Raw genomic sequence first — 8,709 nt, forward strand, 5'->3', positions numbered from 1 at the left:
TGAGCAAGAGTGAGAGCTAGGAGAGGGGTATCTGAATTTGAACCAGGGACCTCTTGGTCTGCAGTCAAATACTCTATACTTGAGCTACAGACATACACCTAAGTAATACCTTTTGCCTATGTAGTCATGCCCAATATTCCTACAAAATGTTGCCACCACTGTTCATTCAGGTTGGTCCTCCTGAAAGCTACCAAGCCTGCCTCACTGCAATTTATCTTCCTGATGCAAAGCAAGCACTAGGTTCCCTTTGCTATAGCCACCTGCCTGCCCTTTCTGGAAAAGCACTGACAATTATAGCCAGAAGGGGCCTGTCTCAGATTTCCTGCAGTCAGGAATCATATTGGGAACTTGTCAAACATGATCTGGCGTTAGGAACAAGCTCCTTATGGAGGGTCAGGAAACCCCACTTTGAGAAACACCTCTCATGGATCTACATCTGCTTCCTTTTTCGCCACCTGCTGGAAGACTCCGGTACTGAAATACCCAAGTAGGGGGATAGGCTGAGAATTCTAGCGCCAGTCTCAGGACTAGTCAGAGCTGGTGGGGATAGCCAGGATTGAAACCAAGGACCGCAGTCAACTGCTCATACTCTGAACTCTGCTGTAGACGAGTGGTCCTTAATTTTATGTGCATCAGAACCCTACCATTCATCTGGAGGGCTTACTAAAACAAAGATGACAGTCCCACCCTAAAAGTTTCTGATGAACAAGTTTTCAGGTCATGCTGATGCTGCTGGTCCGGGGCCATACTTTGAGAGCCACTGCTCTAGACCGTCACCCACCTGGGACCAGACACTCTCACACTGCAGCCACACCGAGGGTGCCTGCTCACCAGTGTTTCTTCTGCATGCCCCGCATTCCCAAAGGTTTCCACGGCTTTACCCATCCACACTCCAGATCTCCTCCCCCTATCATCCTTTCTTTCTTAAAGAAAAGCCCTTCCATTCTCACTCCCGCCCCACTCAGGGTGGTCATCAGACCTCCTTCAAGCTCTCTCTGTCTGTAGTCTCTCCCTCTCCATAGAGACCTGCTAAGGCAGATCCATCTCACTGGATGATGAATTCTGGGTGAATTTACTGACGGGTGGAGTGCAAATCGGCCCTTGGCGTATGTGTGCACAGATCTTTATTCTGTTCATCACTGACAAGTTCTGCCAAGGGAGAAGACACATTCCATTTCATTAACTCGTACTTGGTGAGCTGTGTAGGTGTGAGAAGAGAATGTCGGGGTTGGCTCAGCCTCCCCCAGCTGTATGCAGCAAGGCTGGGCAGTGCCACACAGCAGAGCCTGCTGCTGCTGAATGCTAATCCACATGCTGCTTCAGTTGGAGGAGAAATATGTTTCTTAATCACTGTGGAAGGAAATAGCAAAAATTGTCATTGATAAATGGCAGCCACTAAATATACATTACTTTAGTATCCTGGCCAAAGAAATGGGGAGCAAATACATAATTCTGCATTTCCACACTGACGTGTATTGGCTCTTAGGAGTGCTTGCATGAGTTCTGGAAATGAAAGAGAAGATAAAGCATTTATTCCATGACACTGAGAGGCAGGGCTCAAGTGAAATACCTCAGGTGTACACGTCTCTCACTATTGAGAGACAACTGTTACCACAGTTAAAATAACATATTTTACTTTTTATCCCGATGGAGACAAGACAATCTAAATGTTGTTTGTGCCTCTTGTGTTAAGAAATCCTTCCCTTTCCTGAGAGTATAAAGATTCACATTTTTAATTCAAATAGTTTTAAAGTTTTCGTATTAAGGTCTTTTATTCACCTGGATTCCACCATTCTGCTTGGCAAGGGTTCAAACATGTTTTTCAATATGGAAACCAGTTATTTCAGTACCATATGTTGAATAATTGGGTACTTTCCCCACTAGTTTGTGACTCCGTTTTCAATATATATAGGGGGACCATATATTTATCATCCAGGAAACTTTTGAGGGTGAAAGGAAATGCTATTTCTATTTATGCTGGGACCACAAGCATAAACTGAGCACTTAATGTCCCACGGCAGGAGAAAATGGATATGTCCCAGCTCAACAGAGAGCAGATTCCCCCTTCCTCAGCCTCTGTTCTTCTGGGCCCCTCAACAGACCAGATGACGCCCACCCACATTGGTGAAGTCCATCTTCTTTATGCTAATCTCTTCTGGAAACACCCTCACAGACGCACTTGGAAGTTATGTTGTTTTACCAGCTCTCTGGGCATCCCTTCTTCCATTCAAGTCGACACATAAAATTAATCATCACAGTTTCTCTTTTCATATACCAAGTTCCCACATATGCATGGGCCACATGTCCTGTTCCATTCATTTGTCTGTCTATTCCTACGCTCACTAGTTTGATTACATTCACTTTGTAAGTCTTGCCACGTGGCAGAACATGTCCGACCTTGTTTTCATACCTTAAATTGTCACCGCTGGTCTTAAACCTCTGTTTTTTCAAGTTCTAATAGAGTCCTTTTCAATCTTTGCTGAAATTACAATGAACCACATGGTTGAATTGAAGAGGATTGGCATCTTATAATATTGAGTTCCCCATCCATGACTATGGAATCATCTCCATTAATTCAGGTTTCCTTTATAGCCTTCAGCAAAATTATTTTATAATTTTGTCAATAAAGAATTTATGTTACTTTATTTCTAGTTACCTTATGATTTTTGTTTTTGTTATTAAGAGGATTTTTACCCTAATTCATTATCTAGCTGGTTACTGCTGGTTTATGAGGAATGATACTCATTTTTGTATTTTGATTTTGCATTGAGCAATCTAGCTGAATTATCTTGGTTCTAATGATTTTTCTCTACTTTTAGTGTTGGCAATCATAGTATCTACTAATAAGGACAGTTTGTCTCTTTTCAATCCTTCCTTTCTTTTCATTTTCTTGTTTTCTTATAGAGGCTAGGACCCTCCGTACAATATTGAATAGTAAGGGTGATGATAGGCCTCTGTGTTTATGAATCTAACAGGACTGCTTCTCGTGTATTGTATTTGCTGGAGGTTAATGGGGGGTTCTACTCATCAAGTTAAAGAAATTTATTTCTATTCTTAACTTGCTATGAGGTTGTTGTTTTTTTAAATCATGATTCGTTATTGTACTTTATCAACTTTCTCTTTACCTATTGAGTTGACGTGCTAAGTCTCCTGTAACATGGTAGCAGGTTGATTATGTTGGAAACATGATGGAGGGAGCAACGATTGGTTCTTACTGGAATAAGCACTTACTTAGAATTTAGATTATAGTTTTAGAGTGAAATATGTTCCCTGCATAACAAAGTAATGAGATAAGTAAACTGCACAGGAATGAGAAAAGGCCTCCCCTTTTGCCTTGGTCTTCCATTGCGTATCTCAGTGCCCTCTGTGGTCTCCCTAATGTGAATTTCACTGGTCTTGGATGCCATGTAACATACCCCTGAGATTACTGTCCTTCCTCTAAATCCTTAGTGTCTTTAGGGCCTGTGCCTTTCAGGAAGGACTGGTGTGTGTCCTCACCATGTGAATGAAGGTCTGCGGAGAGAAATAGGCACGTGGACTCTCCTGCTGTGGGGCGGAGGGGAAGAGGGACCTCTGCCCACAGACCATGGGCTGGCGGTAGGGGGCTGTGGGCCTCACCCTAGTTCCTGGTTTGTTTTCCCAGGATTCAGGGGTTTCTGCTACTCTAGTGCTGTCCCCCCTGGGTTCAGCCAAGACCCTAGGAGATGGCCCCGGCAGGGACTAGGCCAGGGAGAGGAGGCAGGAGAGCAGAGGGAAAGATGTGAAGAAGCCAGAAGGGAGGAGAAGGAAGGGATGAAGCAAGGAGGAGTGGGGAGCGGGGGGAGTGGCAGTGAGGCCGGGAGGATGGGGCAGAGCTGAGGGAGGAGGGAAGGAAGGCGGATCTGGGGACTCAGGTTCTCAAACCTGGTGCTGCCCCACAGGAGCTAGAGTGAAAACATTTCTATGAGAAAAGGGAAGGGTCTCTGGGGAATGGAAAGGTGAGCTCCTGGCCAGAGAGGGATCTCCAGTCAGTCTGTGATGGGTCCGCCAGTTTCATCAGCCAACCAGGAATGAATAGAAATTACTGTACACGATGGAATGTTTGGGTTACACAGGTGAAGTAAGGTAAGGAGGAGTTTTTACTATGCAAGGGCGTGTAGCTCAGGGGTAGAGCATTTGACTGCAGATCAACAGGTCCCGGGTTCAAATCCGGGTGCCCCCTGGTGGCAACTTGCTTTATTGCCAAATACAGATAAATGACCTTGTTACCACATTCTGCTAAATAGCAATGTCTTTAGTGGGTTTTGTGTGCTCTGCACCCCTTTGCTCTGGGCTGGGCCATATGTATCAGTCTGGGGCAATCAGGAGACAGAAGCCATATTTAAACCGGGGAAGTTTAATATAAATAATTATTGTGCTATAAAAGGAGAGTAATTACAAAGGTTCAAAGAAAACTCTAAAGGTACCTCTGAAATGAGGGCCCCAAGCAAGAACAAACTTAGAAGGTTGACCCTTCCCCAAAGCTAGGATTCAGACCTCATCAGGGAAGGTGCGGTTGCAGCTCACCCGCCAGTTGCCCCAGCCAGACCTGTTCACAATTGCCAGGCAAGAGGAAGCAGCCTTCAGGGACACAAGTGAGCCACTTGGAAGTGTGAGGATTGGAGTGTGCAGTGTCCACACCTGGAGGGCATGGGAGTCAGATCTTGGCCGAGGCAAGCCCAGGCTGCCACGTGGGTGCATAGAGGGAGTTGGGGTGGGGAGCATGGAGGTGGTCAGCAGCCCAGTGGGGCTGCCAGGCCACAAAGGGGCTTCCTTCTCTGGGTGTGTGCCTGGGGCAGGGCACCACCGTGTGTCCTCACACGCCTGCACCACTGACCAAGCACACAGCAGGTGCCAGGGAGGATGGCAAGAACGTGCAGCTAGAACTGGGAGAGAAGTCCCCTCTTTTGTGCAACATCTCTCCAGCGTCCTCTACTGACAACTGTTAACATTGTGCTCTCTTAAAGGAGAAATACTGAAAGAATCAGTCTATTAGAGCCAAAATGGAAGGCTGAGCTTAGAGAGGAGAGTCAGTACATTGATAACTGGCACACCGTGTGACTTGTTTTGGCCAATAGGATGTTAGCAGATGTGATACAAGCAGGTGTGATACTTGCGGAGTTGGGTTTGCTCTGCATACTTCCACCATTACTATGAGATGTGCGTACCCTGTATGCTGCTCTCCTTCAGCCGGGGCCTCAGCGTGGAACATGGCTCAACCCTGAGCCCAGCTCCCCAAGAGGAACCAAGGCCAGTTAGATCTGCAGCTTGTAGCTGATCCACCCAGGCAAGCCCAGCCTAGATCTGCTGATTCCCATTCAACCTGCAAACCCATGGGCATGAGAATAAATGTTTATTGTTGTGTGTCATCACTTTTGTGGGTGGCTTATTATGCAATGTTATTGTGAATAAGACTAACAAATACTGAAATTGATAGGTAGAAGGGGCTCCTGACGTGACAAAATATTAAAATATATGTAATGGCTTCATGATGAATCAGTGGGTGGCAAGGAAGCTGTTAGTCTGCAGGGAAAATAGCAAGGACAGGAAAAACAGCCTCAAGATAACCTAGAAAGCAGCAAAGATATTATAGAGTTGGGAATAAGCTATTTCAAGGCAAAATGTTGAATGCATGAGCTATTTGTCACAGGCTGTTTTTGACAAGGTGCTACAAAAAAAAATCTGAGTTCAGAAGAGAACTTAGTGGTTTGTAATTAGAATTTAGAAGCAATATACATAGCTCAGAAATGGAGTAGTTGGAAAAATGAAACCATTCTCTTCAAAAACAAAGGTGAAGCCATTGTTATATCACTTTAGGAAAAAAGCCAAAATCCAAAGCCTTCCTGTAAGACACAGTCTAAGACCAAATCAAGCTTTAATGCACTCATAGCTTTAATGCATTTTATTAAGAGCACAAAAAGCATTAAGGTGGTGCCAAGTATATCCTCTCAGCTGGACAAAAGTGTTCCTAGAAAGATTAGGGCCGTGGTCTTACAGAACTGTGATGTGTCCAAATAATTGTGCATGAGCTGGAGGGAGAGCATATGTCAAAAAGAATTGGGATCATGGCTTTTGATACCTGGAGTAAAATACGTAAGAAACCCACACATTTCTTGAGAAAGCTTGATTGACAAAACATCAACAGCTCGGGGCTAAAGGATATTGAGGCTGGGAAGTAAAAAGAACTCTGGCCAGGTGGGAAACAAGTTGAGAAGACTGCTCAGTCAACAACAAGGACATATTTTCCAATAATCTCTTCAGAAATTACAAAGGAAGATGATGGAAAAGTAAGACCCCTGAGAGGATGGAGTCAAGAATCACATGGAACAATGGGCTGGTAGCCAAGGCCTTCGCGAGGAACATTCCCTACTCCTGGAATGCTTGTTGGGTACCACTGACAGTTGGGGTGTTTTTTTATGTAACGTTCTTGTGAAAGGCTGTTGAATACTGAAAATTGGCATCTAGAAGGAGGCTCGGGCTGTAGCCAAAGGGAAGGAAGGCATGGCAGTTTCATTCGCATACCCAGTTTCTGTAACTGAATGTGCTTCCCCTTTTGTCCAGTGTAAATGTTGATTGCAGTAAGTCTGCTCCTGTACCCTCTTTCCCCAGTTGTGTAAGCCTTGGCGATGGCTCCGCTGACAGCCGCAGAAGCCAAAATGGAAGGCTATTTTCTTCCTCTATCCCACTGGCACTTCTGGCCAAACAGGTGCCCCCGACTCAGACGACACAGAGACGGGGTTGGCAGCGCTGTGGGGTTGTGGTGTCCCTAGCCAGTGTACGTTGTCCAAGAGCCTGATGGGCTGGGTTCCTTTGGATCGGTCACCCCGGCTTTGTGACCCGCATCTCCCACCTTTCCTTCAGTGCCATGAGCTCCCTGACCCGCAGACGACTGTCTCATCTTTCTCAGTAGACAGAACCACTTCCTGTGTCTGCAACAATGTACCTGGGCTTCTGCAATTGGAGTGGGTTGCAGGCAAAAGACCTGAAAGGAGAGGGAGTGGGTGTGGGGTTGGTTTTCTGTCCTATTTGGAATGGAAGAAAGTGGAAACCCAGCTGATTCTTCAGGGCTGAGAATCTTGGAACTCAAGACGCTCAGTCATAAAATGGCTGAGTCACTGATCACATGGATGGCACTGCCCACGAGGGTTGGAGGCAGTTTATTCATCTGATAGGCCCTTAATGGATGTTTACGGCTAGCCTCCATTCTGACTGGTGAATGTCTGTGCTGTAGCAGTCACTAAATATTTTGAGCATCACTCCTTCTTAGCATAAAGTTACCACTGAAAGATAACTTTCCAGGGCCAGCTGCTGTTACAGAACAGGACGAAAGGCTGAGCCCAGTCTGACAGCATTGGGAAGCTCAAAGACATACAATGGAAAGCTCAAGTGTCTACACGTTCTTCTGACACAAATGGAAATGGGCAGACTTCCCTATGACTACTGAGTGGCGGATTGTCAGAAAACGAAGGCAGAACTGTCAAATTGCGATCCTGGTTGGGTTCACAGTCCCCCATCTCTTGTATGGATTGCCAGTCCAGTGACAGCCACTCCAGTAAGTTTCAGAGGATGTCAGGGCACCTACTCAAACTTCAAAGACAAGTTGCTACATCTTGCCCTGACCTTAATCTTTATTGGAGGTTTTTCCTGTTACCCAGGTAATGGTGTGAGGGATGATAAAATACTTAGATGCAAAAATGTCTCTCTAAAGCAGGGGTGGGCAAACTTTCTGACTCGAGGGCCACAATGGGTTCTTAAACTGGACTGGAGGGCCGGAACAAAAACATGGATGGAGTGTTTGTGTGAACTAATATAAATTCAAAGTAAACATCATTACATAAAAGGGTACGATCTTTTTTTTTCAATAGTTTTATTCATTTCAAACGGGCCGTAGTTTGCCCACGGCTGCTCTAAACCCTAGCTGGTTTGGCTCAGTGGATAGAGCATGAGCCTGCAGACTGAAGGGTCTCGCCTTCCAGTCAAGGGCACATGCCTGGGTTATGGCTTGATCCCCAGTAGGGGGCATGCAGGCACCCAAACAATCATCCTCTTTCATCATTGATGTTTCTATCTCTCTCTCCCTCTCCCTTCCTCTCTGAAATAAATAAAAATATATTTTAAAAAAATACAGGAAAAAAAAAGTCTCCCTGAGTAGTCAGGTAGAAGATGGGGGTGGTTTCTAGTTGCCAAGTTCTACCTATATGTTTATATGTTTTTATATTTGTAGTAATCCCCAAAGCTCTTTTGTAATGTTTAGCTCATTAAACATTACACACTTAGACATCTCTCACTTGAATGTCTGTGATGGCCTACCCTTTCTGCTTTTTATCCAATAACTTGAGATTTATATTAAGAAAAACATCCTTGGAGAAACCAAGATGGCGGCATAGGTAAACACCGGAGTTTGCTGCCTTGAACAACCACTTCAAAAATACAACTAAAAGACGAAACGGACATCAGAACCACAGGAAAGCTGGCTGAGTGGAAATTCTACAACTAGGAGGAAAGAGAAAAACACTGAGACTCAGAGGAGGCGCAGTGCGGAAGTGAGATACAAAGGTGCGGAGTGCATGCGGAGCGGGCTGGTGGCTGAGGGTGCGGTTGTCTGTTTCAATCGGGAGGGAGTCTCAGGCTCTGAGCTCCAGTTCCAGGCAAGTCTCTAGGGACCCAGACTCAAACGGGAGAAGCGGGCCT

General features: G+C 45.4%; 1 long non-coding RNA gene and 1 other non-coding gene across 2 annotated transcripts in view; both read left to right on the forward strand.

Annotated features, from left to right (window-relative positions):
• Window positions 1-8,709, forward strand: part of LOC107185190 — a 22,432-nt gene that overhangs the window by 1,444 nt on the left and 12,279 nt on the right. The gene's annotated exons all lie outside the window — the stretch shown is intronic.
• TRNAC-GCA lies at window positions 4,130-4,201 on the forward strand. The gene has a single exon. It is a non-coding gene; the product is annotated as a tRNA-Cys (tRNA).

The sequence above is a fragment of the Myotis davidii genome, unplaced genomic scaffold (genome assembly GCF_000327345.1).
Source record: "Myotis davidii unplaced genomic scaffold, ASM32734v1 scaffold49, whole genome shotgun sequence".
NCBI lineage: Eukaryota > Metazoa > Chordata > Mammalia > Chiroptera > Vespertilionidae > Myotis > Myotis davidii.